We start from the raw sequence: 13448 nt of genomic DNA, 5'->3' as shown, positions 1-13448 counted from the left end.
GACTCTTCGTAACCCCATGGACCAGAGCACACCAGGCGCTCCTGTCTTCCACTGCCTCCCACAGTTTTGTCAGACTCATGTTTGTAGCTTCGAGAACACTGTCCAACCATCTCGTCCTCTGTCGTCCCTTTCTCCTTGTGCCCTCCATCTTTCCCAACATCAGGGTCTTTTCCAGGGAGTCTTCTCTTCTCATGAGGTGGCCAAAGTACTGGAGCCTCAGCTTCACGATCTGTCCTTCCAGTGAGCACTCAGGGCTGATTTCCTTCAAAATGGAGTGGTTTGATCTTCTTGAATCCATGGGACTCTCAAGAGTCTCCTCCAGCACCATAATTCAAAAGCATCAGTTCTTCAGCGATCAGCCTTCTTTATGGTCCAGCTCTCACTTCCATACATCACTACTGGGGAAACCATAGCTTTAGCTATATGGACCTTTGTTGGCAAGGTGATGTCTCTGCTTTTTAAGACGCTGTCTAGGTTTGCCATCGCCTTTCTCCCAAGGAGCAGGCGTCTTTTAATTTCGTGGCTGCTGTCACCAACTGCACAGATCATGGAGCCCAAGAAAGTAAAATCTCTCACTGCCTCCATTTCTTCCCCTTCTATTTGCCAGGAGGTGATAGGCCCAGTGGCCATGATCTTGGTCTTTTTGATGTTGAGCTTCAGACCATATTTTGCGCTCTCCTCTTTCACCCTAATTAAAAGGTTCTTTAATTCCTCCTCACTTTCTGCCATCCCAATGGTCCTAGGTACCCTGACAAACCTAATGGTCTTAGGTACTAATGGTCTTAGGTACCCTGACAAACAGGTCCAGTCGTGACTGACTCTGGGGTGGTGTGCTCATCTCGCTCAAGAGGCCGGGAGCTGGCGCTTGTCCGAAGACAGCTTCCAGGTCACGTGGCCAGCATGACTAAGCCGCAGCTGGTGAGCCAGCACCAGCGCAGCACACGGAAACGCCGTTTACCTTCCTGCTCGAGAGCGGTCCCTATTTATCTACTTGCACTTTGACGTGCTTTCGAACTGCTAGGTTGGCAGGAGCTGGGACCGAACAACGGGAGCTCATGCCGTCGCGGGGATTCGAACTGCTGACCTTTCGATCAGCAAGTCCTAGGCACTATGGTTTAACCCACAGCGCCACCCGCGCCCCCTACTAATGGTCTGAGTTGTCTCTATACCAATGCACAGAGTATGGAAAACAAACAAAGTCCTCGGTGATAGTTTTGAGGAGAAGTTGGTAAGATGTGGACTAGGTGATACTATGGTTAGGTGAACTTGTAGCTGGCTGATTGACTAAACACAAGAAAGACTTACCAAGATTTGGATTTCCCTGGGCAAGATAAAGTGATTAACAATTTTTTAGAAGCAAGTATTTTATTATTCCTTCTGGTTATGGGATCACTGGGAACAGTAAAACGTACTATTGTGGCACAAGGGGGATTCATATACACCCTTTAGTTCTGGAAAAATATGCCCCTAGGCCCTGAATGGCTGAGGGAAAATCTACTCTGGCATCAGGTGCTCATAGAAGCCTGGGACATTCTGTATAGCCCATTTCGATTTTTCTGAAAAATCAGTACATTATGCACCTAACACCTTAAGGAATTACTACCCGCATCCCTGTTCCTCTTCAGGGCCACCCAAGCATATTCACAGAGGCTTCATGCGGTGGTGCTGTGGTCTAAACCATGGAGCCTCTTGGGTTTGCCAATAGGGTGAACTCCTGTTGCTCTGTCCCAGCTCCTGCCAACCTAGCATTTCGAAAGCACGCCAGTGCAAGTAGATAAATAGTTTCCGCTGTAGCGGGCAGGTAAATAGCGTTTCCATGCATTCCAGTTTCTATCATGGTGTCCAGTTGCACCAGAAACAGTTTAGTCATGCAGGCCACATGACCCGGAAAGCTGTCTGGGGACAAACGCCGGCTCCCTCGGCCTGAAAGCGAGATGAGCGCTGGACCCCATAGTTGCCTTTGACTGCACTTAACCTTCCAGAGGTCCTTTACCTTTTACCTTTTCACCGTTCAAGCTTACCAGCATGAGAGAAGAAGCCAAGAAGGTTCCTCCTAGCCTTAAGTAATAGTAAAGGTAAAGGTAAAGGATCCCTTTTGTCGCAGACAAATCTGAGGTTGCGGCGCACATCTTGTTTTATAGGCTGAGGGAGCCAGTGTTTGTCCATAGTTTTTCTGGGTCATGTGGCCAGCACGACTAAGCCGCTTCTGGTGCAACAGAACACCAAAACCAGAGCAGCACACGGAAACGCCGTTTATCTTCCTGCCGGAGTGGTACCTATTTATCTACTTGCACTGGCATGCTTTCAAACTGCTAGGTTGGCAGAAGCTGCGACAGAGCAACAGGAGCTCACCCTGTCACGGGGATTTGAACTGCTGGCCTTCTGATCAGCAAGTCGAAGAGGCTCAGTGGTTTACACCACAGCGCCACCTGTGTCCCTTAAAAGGGAGAATTTTTATGCAGCACTTTGCACTCCCATGTAGCTGCCCATCCAGTTACAGACCAGGGCTGTTTCTGCTGTACATGCACACTGCAACAAAGCCACAATGAGGTCTTGTTAATTGAAAGAAACAGGTGTTCCTTCCACGTTAGATATTATCAGGTGGCTACAGAGGTCTGGGACATTCTGTACAACATTTGGCTATTCCCTCAGTCCATCGGGATTTATCCTAACAATCAGCTCATTTTACCGCCAATACTGAAAGGTAGCCACTCGCCTCATCTTTGTTGTCCCTCAGACACCCCAGCATGTTGCCAGAGGCTTCTGGTACCCATCAACCCCATGAGGATCAGGTGCCCTGAGATGCTAATAAGGTTCCTATTGGCTTTATATAATGGCTATGTTGAACCTGGTTCCTCAAGCCAAGCAACTTGTTGTTTTTCAGAAGCTGACCTGCTGCCACTAGTTATTACCAGGTTTTCCTATCCAGAGCAAGATTGGGTTTTCAAACAAGGGGCATCCTGGCTATAGCAGTCAAAAGTCAGAGTACAGATGTCAACTTCTGCCCATAGTTCTCTCAACTGCAACACTTGACCTACTCCTCTGCAAGTGAAGAGCTGCCATTCATTCCAGTCAGAGGAAAGGCAATCAATGCACTTGGGAACAGTGGTAGCAAAACTTGCCCTTCAGCTGATGGTGGTAGATTACCACACAAATCAACTGATAACTTGTTAAACTGGCATCTATAACCAATGCTGTGGAGCCACAAAAATCCATCAGGAGGCAAATGTATGACATGGGCTAACCTGCTTTGATTTCCGGGTCCTATGTCTTTGAACATGGTCTAAGATGGATGCAATATTAAAGGAACATGGAAAGTGAAGGAGTTGGTAATGCAGGTGAGCTGTGCATAAGCAAGCTGCCAGCTAGCTCTGCCGAAGCTCTTTTTATTAGCACAATATGCAAAACCAGTTAGATAGATTTTGGACTGTGACCTTGACACATCTTCCAATCCTGAGATCGAGGGGTGGTACAAAGTTATTTTGGCACCTGTTTCCACTGCGTCATTTTCCCCTTGAACCATGTATGACGAAGGAGACAAAGGGCACAGACAGGGCACAACAGACCACTAAGAGAACAAAGGTTAGATAGAGGGCATGATGTTCAGACAGCTGTGGCTTTGTCTGCGGGTGGAAGTGTGCTCCACACCCGGCAGGTGGAAGTGTGCTTCCCACCCGGTGGTCATTCCTTCACCATGTATCACTCACGGAAGGTGGACAGAGAAACATACTTGTGCACACCTTTCATACTGCTGCGAGCAGCCATAGAATAAAAAAGTGAGCTCTTTCTAACCGAACTTTCTAGCAGCATGGATGATCAAGCCAGTATGCAGGCTATTTGAGTATTGGTTCCTCAAAACATCTTTGTTTCACAATTGAAACCCAGAGCTGAACAGGGAACCCAATGAAAGGAACAAGCAATTCTTCCACAAAAGATGAGATCTGGGACGTTCTGTGCAGAATGATGGGGGTGGAGACGCTCCTAAAGGCAATAGCGACTTATGTTTTGACTGATCATTCTATTCTAAAGTTGTTTTCGCCTAGCCATGTAAAAGGGTGGATAACCAATCTTTCCCCTTTGATAGACATAATATTACAACGTTTCAAATCATTTCCTTTCGATAGAGGCCAGGTCTTCCTCCTGCCATTGCAATTCAAATGCCATTCTGATGCCACGTCTAATCATCACATTAAGGGGATGTTCTACACAGGAATCCCCCCCCCCCAATTTGGCTATCCATACTTGTTAATCAAACAGTCATTCAGTTCACAACTTCATTTCTCCTTCCTGTTCCCGAGAAGAGGACCACTCATTTGTGCTCACTCATTTATGCACTCGTTCATTCTCTGATATTTTGAAAAGTAGGTTCCTCTTGCAAAAGTGCATAATTGACTTAAGTATTGGGGTGGAATGGGTCGTTTCTTGGAGAGTTGATGGACATGTACCAAGCAGTGATTTGCCCTGTCTATAGGATTTGTGGGTCTCTTTATCACTCCCCATCCCTGCTTGAACTTGGCAAATCACAGAAGATGTTACCAAATACAATAACCTGTGCTAGGGATCCCCTTCATGGATCACTGCCTTGCCGTGGCGAAGGGGCTTGAAGAACTCAGAGAAGCTATGAACTATGCCGAGCAGGGCACCCAAGATGAACAGGTCATAGTGGAGAGTTTTGACCAAACGTGATCCACCTGGAGGAGGAACCGGCAAGCCACTCCAGTATCCCTGCCAAGAAAACTCCATGGACAAAGACAACAGGCATATAAAAGATATGACGCTGGAAGATGAGCCCCTCAGGTCGGAAGGCGTCCAACATGCTACTGGGGAAGAGCGGAGGGCAAGTACAAGTAGATCCAGAGCTGATGAAGCGGCTGGGCCAAAGCCGAAAGGACGCTCAGTTGCGGATATGCCTGGAAGCGAAAGGAAAGTCCAATGCTGTAAAGAAAAATATTGCATAGGAACCTGGAATGTAAGAACCATGAACCTGAGTAAGTTGGAGGTGGTCAAAAATGAGATGGCAAGAATAAATATTGACATCCTGGGCATCAGTGAACTAAAATGGACGGGAATGGGTGAATTCAGTTCGGATGACCATCATATCTACTACTGTGGGCAAGAAACCCGTAAAAGAAATGGAGTGGCCCTCATAGTCAACAAAAGAGTGGCGAAAGCTGTACTGGGATGCAATCTCAAAAATGATAGAATGATCTCGATACGAATCCAAGGCAGACCTTTTAACATCACAGTAATCCAAGTTTATGCACCAACTACTTGTGCTGAAGAAACTGAAATTTACCAATTCTATGAAGACTTACAAGACCTTATAGAAGTGACACCAAAGAAGGATGTTCTTCTCATTATAGGGGATTGGAATGCTAAAGTAGGGAGTCAAGAGATAAAAGGAACAACTGGCAAGTTTGGCCTTGGAGATCAAAACGAAGCAGGGCAAAGGCTAATAGAGTTCTGTCAAGAGAACAAGCAGGTCATCACAAACACGCTTTTCCAACAACACAAGAGACGACTCTACACATGGACATCACCAGATGGGCAGCATCGAAATCAGATTGATTATATTCTCTGCAGCCAAAGATGGAGAAGCTCTATACAGTCAGCAAAAACAAGACCTGGAGCTGACTGTGGCTCAGATCATCAGCTTCTTATAGCAAAATTCAAGCTTAAACTGAAGAAAGTAGGAAAAACCACTGGGCCGGTAAGATACAATCTAAGTCAAATCCCTTATGAATACACAGTGGAAATGAGGAACAGGTTTAAGGATTTAGATTTGGTGGACAGAATGCCTGAAGAACTATGGATGGAGGCTCGTAACATTATACAGGAGGCAGCAACGAAAACCATCCCAATGAAAAGGAAATGCAAGAAAGCAAAGTGGCTGTCCAATGAGGCCTTACAAATAGCGGGGGAGAGAAGGCAAGCAAAATGCGAGGGAGATGGTGAAAGATACAGGAAATTGAATGCAGATTTCCAAAGAATAGCAAGGAGAGACAAGAAGACCTTCTTAAACGAGCAATGCAAAGAAATAGAGGAAAGCAATAGAATGGGAAGAACCAGAGATCTGTTCAAGAAAATTGGAGATATGAAAGGAACATTTCGTACAAAGATTTCCATAATAAAGGACAAAAGTGGAAAGGACCTAACAGAAGCAGAAGACATCAAGAAGAGGTGGCAAGAATACACAGAAGAATTATACCAGAAAGAAATGGATGTCTTGTATACCCCAGGTAGTGTGGTTGCTGACCTTGAGCCAGACATCCTGGAAAGTGAAGTCAAATGGGCCTTAGAAAGCACTGCAAATAACAAGGCCAGTGGAAGTGATGGTATTCCAGCTGAACTATTTAAAATTTTAAAAGATGATGCTGTTAAGGTGCTACACTCAATATGCCAGCAAGTTTGGAAAACTCAGCAGTGGCCAGAAGATTGGAGAAGATCAGTCTACATCCCAATCCCAAAGAAGGGCAGTGCCAAAGAATGCTCCAACTACCGCACAATTGCACTCATTTCACACGCTAGCAAGGTTATGCTTAAAATTCTACAAGGAAGGCTCAAGCAGTATGTGGACCGAGAACTCCCAGAAGTGCAAGCTGGATTTAGAAGAGGCAGAGGAACCAGAGACCAAATTGCAAACATGCGCTGGATTATGGAGAAAGCTAGAGAGTTCCAGAAAGACATCTACTTCTGCTTCATTGACTATGCAAAAGCCTTTGACTGTGTCGACCACGGCAAACTATGGCAAGTTCTTAAAGAAATGGGAATGCCAGATCACCTCATCTGTCTCCTGAGAAATCTCTATGTGGGACAAGAAGCTACAGTTAGAACTGGATATGGAACAACTGATTGGTTCAAAATTGGGAAAGGAGTACGGCAAGGCTGTATATTGTCTCCCTGCTTATTTAACTTTTTTGCAGAATTCATCATGCGAAAGGCTGGGCTGGATGAATCCCAAGCCGGAATTAATATCGCTGGAAGAAATATCAACAACCTCAGATATGCAGATGACACAACCTTGATGGCAGAAAGTGAGGAGGAATTAAAGAACCTTTTAATGAGGGTGAAAGAGGTGAGCGCAAAATATGGTCTGAAGCTCAACATCAAAAAAACGAAGATCATGGCCACTGGTCCCATCACCTCCTGGCAAATAGAAGGGGAAGAAATGGAGGTAGTGAGAGATTTTACCTTCTTGGGCTCAATGATCACTGCAGATGGTGACAGCAGCCACGAAATTAAAAGATGCCTGCTTCTTGGGAGAAGGGCAATGACAGGCCTAGACAGCATCTTGAGAAGTAGAGACGTCACCTTGCCAACAAAGGTTCATATAGTTAAAGCTATGGTTTTCCCAGTCGTGATGTATGGAAGTGAGAGCTGGACCATCAAGAAGGTTGATCGCCGAAGAATTGATGCTTTTGAATTATGGTGCTGGAGGAGACTCTTGAGAGTCCCATGGACTGCAAGAAGATCAAACCTCTCCATACTGAAGGAAATCAACCCTGAGTGCTCACTGGAAGGACAGATTGTAAAGCTGAGGCTCCAGTACTTTGGCCACCTCATGAGAAGAGAAGACTCCCTGGAAAAGACCCTGATGTTGGGAAAGATGGAGGGCACAAGGAGAAGGGGACGGCAGAGGACGGGATGGTTGGATAGTGTTTTCGAGGTTACCAGCATGAGTTTGACCAAACTGCGGGAGGCAGTGGAGGACAGAGGTGCCTGGCGTTCTCTGGTTCATGGGGTCACGAAGAGTCGGACACGACTAAACGACTAAACAACAACAAGTGCTAGGGATGGTGACAATTCCTCTCTTCCTGGAGCTCATGGAGCCCTGTTCTTCCCAACCTCTCCTTGGTTGGAGAACTCAAATGTTCTCTGTTCTCTTTCCTCAACATTGCCATGTGACTGGAACGTAGCAAAGTTTTAAGTAGTTTAGACTGGTGGGAGTTCTAGGTGGCCAACCATGATAGAGTTCAATAATAATAGTTAAAATCACTGCTAGTTTTGCATGCAGTAATAATGCGAAAATAATAGTTTGTATTATTTGTTGTACCTTACGTATCAATGATTTCTTTCAATAAAATTTAAAAATGAAGTTGCGGTCTGTATTCTATTTTGGCTCCTGTGTAATTACTGTATCTTGATCACAAAAGAAATCACTGTACCTCATATTTTCCTTTCCTCAAAATTGAGGAAATCTTAATTATATGGGTCATATCCCATGCTTTGCAACAGACCTCTGTGCTCAGCTGCATTTCCTTTCCCTCTCTGGGCCTCTCCAGCTTCCGGAAGACACAGGCAAGAATACGACAGGGCAGAACAAACAATGCAGATCCTCCATTCTGCATAACACTCTTGCATCATATATGGCAGTCTTCAAATAGAATCCCATACACAAATCACATGAGCCCAGTCAGCATCTGGAAGTATTAATGTAACCGTACCATATTAGTCTGTTTCTCCAAGTCTTTGCACTCAGATTCCAGAATAAAAGGGCCTCAGTCAACTGACTAACCAGCCAACCTTCCACCTCTCCCCAATTAAAAGCATCAGCTCCTATTGGATGCGGTTTGGCTCCAAGAAATATGGAGGTGGCCAGAATATCTGTTCATGGGATTGCCAGGAATGAGAGTCTGTCTTCAAGCCTGCTGTCTCTCCATGTCCCACATCTTTGAGTAAAGTTGGAGATACATGCAATATCAAAGGACCACTTATTTATCACTCATGGAGAACAGAAACACATGGCTGTGCACATCATTCATTCCACTATGAGCCGCAGTGAGATACAAAAGAAAGCTGCTAACACGATGATTCGGGAATATGGGCTGGCCAGAAGTCACCCATTGTGTTTCATCTGCAGGCTGGTTGAGAGTTGCCTGCTCGGCACATCTTACTATTACAACTGAAACCTGGAGCTGAACAGAAAACCCTCCTAAGATAGCATCAGGCATCTGCCACGGTCCGCGACATTCTGTACAGCATGCAGCTGATTTCTCAGCCCATTTGGGTTGTCCTAACAATCAGTACTTTATGCCTGAAAGGACCCAAGACAACCATCGCCTTCACTCTCTGCTGCCCATCTGAGTGGCCCAAGCATATTGGCCCAAGGTCACCAGGATGAAGCAGGAAGCCAAGAGGGTTCCTCCCAGACTTATATAATGGATGTCTTGAACCCGCCTCCTGAAATCGAGCAGCGTGTTCCTGCCTGCCCTGGAAACCTGCGTTTTCTCAGCTGCTAGCCTTTGAAAGCTGTCTCTCCATACAAAAGGCATTCCAATGGAGCAGAGCTTGTTTCTTGGTAATCGAAGGCAACGTCTGCTTCAGGTCTGGCTACTTACATTCTGTGTTCTGCTTTGCCTCAGGACTGGAGGTAAGTATTGCCCCCATTCCAGAAGAGGTGAAAGAAGAATAAGCCACTGTTTTAGATAGGTTGACTTTATTAGTAGCAGGAGAGATATACTTTGGGGTGGTAAGGGGGAAATGTCTTCTGCCATGAGTTTGCAATAATTTAGTGTTATGGTACATGCTTTCATGCAGAAAGCCCCAGGTTAATCCGTTAGCATCTCCAGTCCAAAGGTTTCAGGAAGAGAGGGTGGGACATCTTGAGACTCTGGGAACAATAAAGGAGCAAAATGGACAGGTAGCTTGAAATGCTGGAAGGCAGCTCTGTATGTATGTAGGAGTTAATCAGGCTGCCCAACGCCTGGTATATGTGTAGTGGTGGTGTTGTGGTCTAAACCACTGAGCATCTTAGGTTTGCCGATTGGAAGGTTGGTGGTTTAAATCCTTGTGGTGGGTTGAGCTCCCATTGCTCTGTCCCAGGTGCTGCCAACCTAGCAGTTTAAAAACACACCAGTGCAAGTAGATAAATAGGGGTGAGCTTAGAGCTCATTTCAGGACAGAGTTAAGCTTCCATTGAGGGAGAAAGCTGCTTTTCTTCTGGGAGCGCCATCTTTGGAAAAAAGAGGATTCCCTTGTCTGGGTGGAATGTGTTGCTAGATTAAGGGCACAGGAGCATGCTATGAATCTGCATAGAGTTTTCTCATCCACAGAGGTGTAAATTTTGTCCGACTTTCCATGGGGAAAAGAATCCTAATGCTCTAGGATCTATTCTGACAGCTATGTGTGCCCACAGCATTTTGGTGGGTTGGGATATTGAAAATCTTTTGGTCCCATCCCAAATTAAAGAAAGGGGTTTCGCTTGGTACTATGCTTTGCAGTACATCCAGGAAAGAAAATTGATATAAATGAGGGAAGTGGTAGGAGTCGCCGGGCTTCAGACTCCTTGTCTACCTCCTAATGAAGCCCCAGATTTGGTGACCAGTGGGTGAAGGTGATGCTTTCAGGGAGAAACAATAAAACAATTTTTGTGCTTCCTACAGCAGATGCTGTAAAATGCAGAAAATGCATGCCAACAGGTCGTGACAAGCCGTGTGGATCAAAGGCGAAGACATGTGAGGGGCCATTCTGTGTAATGACAGAAAGATTGTCAGGTAAGGAGGCTTTTCTGTCTATGTTCCTCCTTTTTGATGATGTGACTAGGATTTGCCTCTTCTGTGCTCTGGTAACCTCTTCATTTCTCCGATGAAAATGGGAATATCCCATTCCACAATGGTAATTATACTATTTATACCACACACATCTTACTGGGTTGCCCCAGCCACTCTGGGCAGCTTCCAACATGCATAAAAACATAATAAAACATTAAACATTTTTTTTTTTAAAAAGAAAACCTTCCCCATATAGGATTGCCTTCAGATTGCTTGGGAGACCTCCATACCCTCCAACATTTCTCCAATGAAAATAGGCACATCCTAAGATAAAGTGATGGGACGCAGGTGGCGCTGTGGGTTAAAGCCTCAGCGCCTAGGACTTGCCGATCGAAAGGTCGGCAGTTCGAATCCCTGCGGCGGGGTGCGCTCCCGCTGCTCGGTCCCAGCGCCTGCCAACCTAGCAGTTCGAAAGCACCTCCGGGTGCAAGTAGATAAATAGGGACTGCTTACTGGCGGGAAGGTAAATGGCGTTTCCGTGTGTGGCTCTGGCTCGCCAGATGCAGCTTTGTCACGCTGGCCACGTGACCCGGAAGTGTCTCCGGACAGCGCTGGCCCCTGGCCTCTTGAGTGAGATGGGCGCACAACCCCAGAGTCTGTCAAGACTGGCCCGTACGGGCAGGGGTACCTTTACCTTTTACTAAGATAAAGTGGGGCATTCCAGAATCAAATCAGAAACCGGCTTCTCTAATTGGTTCATGAACAAATTGACAGAGCTGACCTTTCCTTGTCAAATATTGTGCATTGCTTGACAAGTGCAAAGTTGCAGCAGCAATATGAGAAACACTGGGCATTTACAATGAATGGAGCATTAGAAAGCTTTTCCCCAACTCCATTTTGAACACATGGATTCAGTTGTGCAGCTGGGGAGATTCCTGGACATATCACTGCAAGACAGACTGTACAACAGTCTTCCAGCAGAACTGGAAGAGCTGCTTCATTAGAGTCTTGAATGCCAGCTATATTCTTACATTAAGCCACATTACGTAGAGGGACCTTGCTTAAGAAGATGAAATGTTGGAGAGGGACAGGAAAAGTGAGGTTTCTGCTTCAAGGATCTAACTGGCATGTCACTTGGAAAGTAGCCTATTTTTCAGTCTGAAGGAAAGGTATTTGGGATTTATCCTAGACAACAGTGGTTCAGATTCTGAGATTTAAGGATTTGTTTTATTTAGACATGTATTTTGCATATGTTTTATTTTATTTTATTTTAATGTTGACACTTTAGTAATTTTAGAAGGGGGGGATCAGTTTTAGGTATGCATTTGTCAGTGGAGCTTAAAATGGAATTTATTTCAATGTGCTGTGAGCTTTTCTTTTGGTATGAACTATGTGTTAGGATTGTCCTACTCATGTGTAGGACCCTGGTAGAGACACAGGCCCAACTGGCATGTTCTCTCCCTCCTGGTCTGACGGGAGCTTCCAAAGCTTTCTCTAGCCCAAACATCACCATACCAAGTGGCATTAGCACGCTTAGGAACAGCAGGGTGTTAGCAGTTTGTTTAACAAACTCAGTAGCACAGCCTTTTGGCTAAACCACTTTTATTTACAGATAATACACTTGGAGCATTCTGACTTAGCTCCTTCCTCTTTCTCATCAGACAGAAAAGAGAAAGGACAATAGTCCTACATCACGGAAGCACAGTAACATACACATCCTGTCTCTGTCACTTCCCACACTGTGGAATGAAAACATACACCGTCATGTGATAGAAAACAATCCCATGACTGCAAACATGGAGCAGGAATCCTAACACTTTGGACTCCACTCACCAGTTAGCATCAGCATAAGCACTTCTCTTTCTCTCGCCAGGTGAAAACCAAAACTTGAAGATCATGAAATTCTGTGGCAAAGCTGAGAATAAAAAGCTCTGTGGAACAGAAACGAAAACAGGAGAAAAACTTAAAGTACATTGCTGTGAAACCGACTTCTGTTTTGACTGATTTTACTGTTGTATTCTTGTATTGTTTTAACCCATCCAGAAACTTCATGGTAAAGGGTGGGCAGCCAATCTTTCTCCTTCTCTTTCACTTTCTCCTTTGAAAGACATAATATTAGAACATTTCATATCCTTTGCTTTTGACGGATGTCTGGTCTTCCTCCTGCCATTTTAATTCAAAAGACAGAGCAAACACAGAAAAGCAACAAACCCCACCCCAAGACTGCGATTCTACCACTGCAACCACTAGTACACCACTGATAGCAATAGTAATAATAACAATAACACTAATAATAAAAAAATTGTTCCCCACTCATCTTAAATTTGGAGCTCCAGATGTTCATTTACCCCATTTTAGGTACCCCCTTCGGCTCATGCTCCTGGCTTGAAATCCTGGTCTTCTTCAGCCTCACAATTTGGCCAAGGCTGGGGCAGAGAGGGAACAATCAGGATTCCCTCAGGTCTACTCCCGGGGGTTAAGCTGTTAGGGTATGCTGTTAAAGGGGTCTGTGATGGAGTTGCTTCTGTCCATTTGCCCAAGTGGGAGGGGGGCTTGGGCCTCAGTGTTCCTAGGGGTGGAGATCCCTGCGGGGATCCCCCTTTTTGATGTAAGTCATAGGAATTCTCACTGCCGGGTTGACCCTGATGTCATTTCTGGTAGGCAGACCAGAAATAAATGCTTAGCCAATGCCTATGGCCAAACCACTTCATCTGTAGTCAATAAAATTGTGGCCTGATTTGATCTCATTGCACTGTGTGGCCCCATTTATTGGTAGCTCACTTGAGCGGAGGAAGGGTGCACACCCTGGGCCTGAAAACTCTAGGAAGCTTCTAACAGAATATAAAAATACAACAAACCATCTGACATTGAAAACTTCTTGATACAGGACTGCCTTCAAATGTCTCAAGGTCAGTCCTTAATTGCCTTGTTAGAGCATCCCAACCGATACTCACAGTC

At 45.4% G+C, this 13448-nt stretch overlaps 1 long non-coding RNA gene across 1 annotated transcript; it reads left to right on the top strand.

Moving 5' to 3' along the window:
* Positions 1-9172: 9172 nt before the first annotated feature.
* Positions 9173-12806, top strand: LOC309365321. The gene is made up of 3 exons (XR_014166006.1): positions 9173-9370; positions 10383-10493; positions 12364-12806. It is a non-coding gene; the product is annotated as an uncharacterized lncRNA (long non-coding RNA).
* The last annotated feature ends 642 nt before the right edge of the window (positions 12807-13448 follow it).

Source organism: Podarcis melisellensis, assembly GCF_964234715.1.
Source record: "Podarcis melisellensis genome assembly, chromosome: 2".
Lineage (NCBI taxonomy): Eukaryota > Metazoa > Chordata > Lepidosauria > Squamata > Lacertidae > Podarcis > Podarcis melisellensis.
The sequence above is the reverse complement of the archived record's forward strand: the minus strand, read 5'-3'. Positions and strand labels throughout refer to the sequence as shown.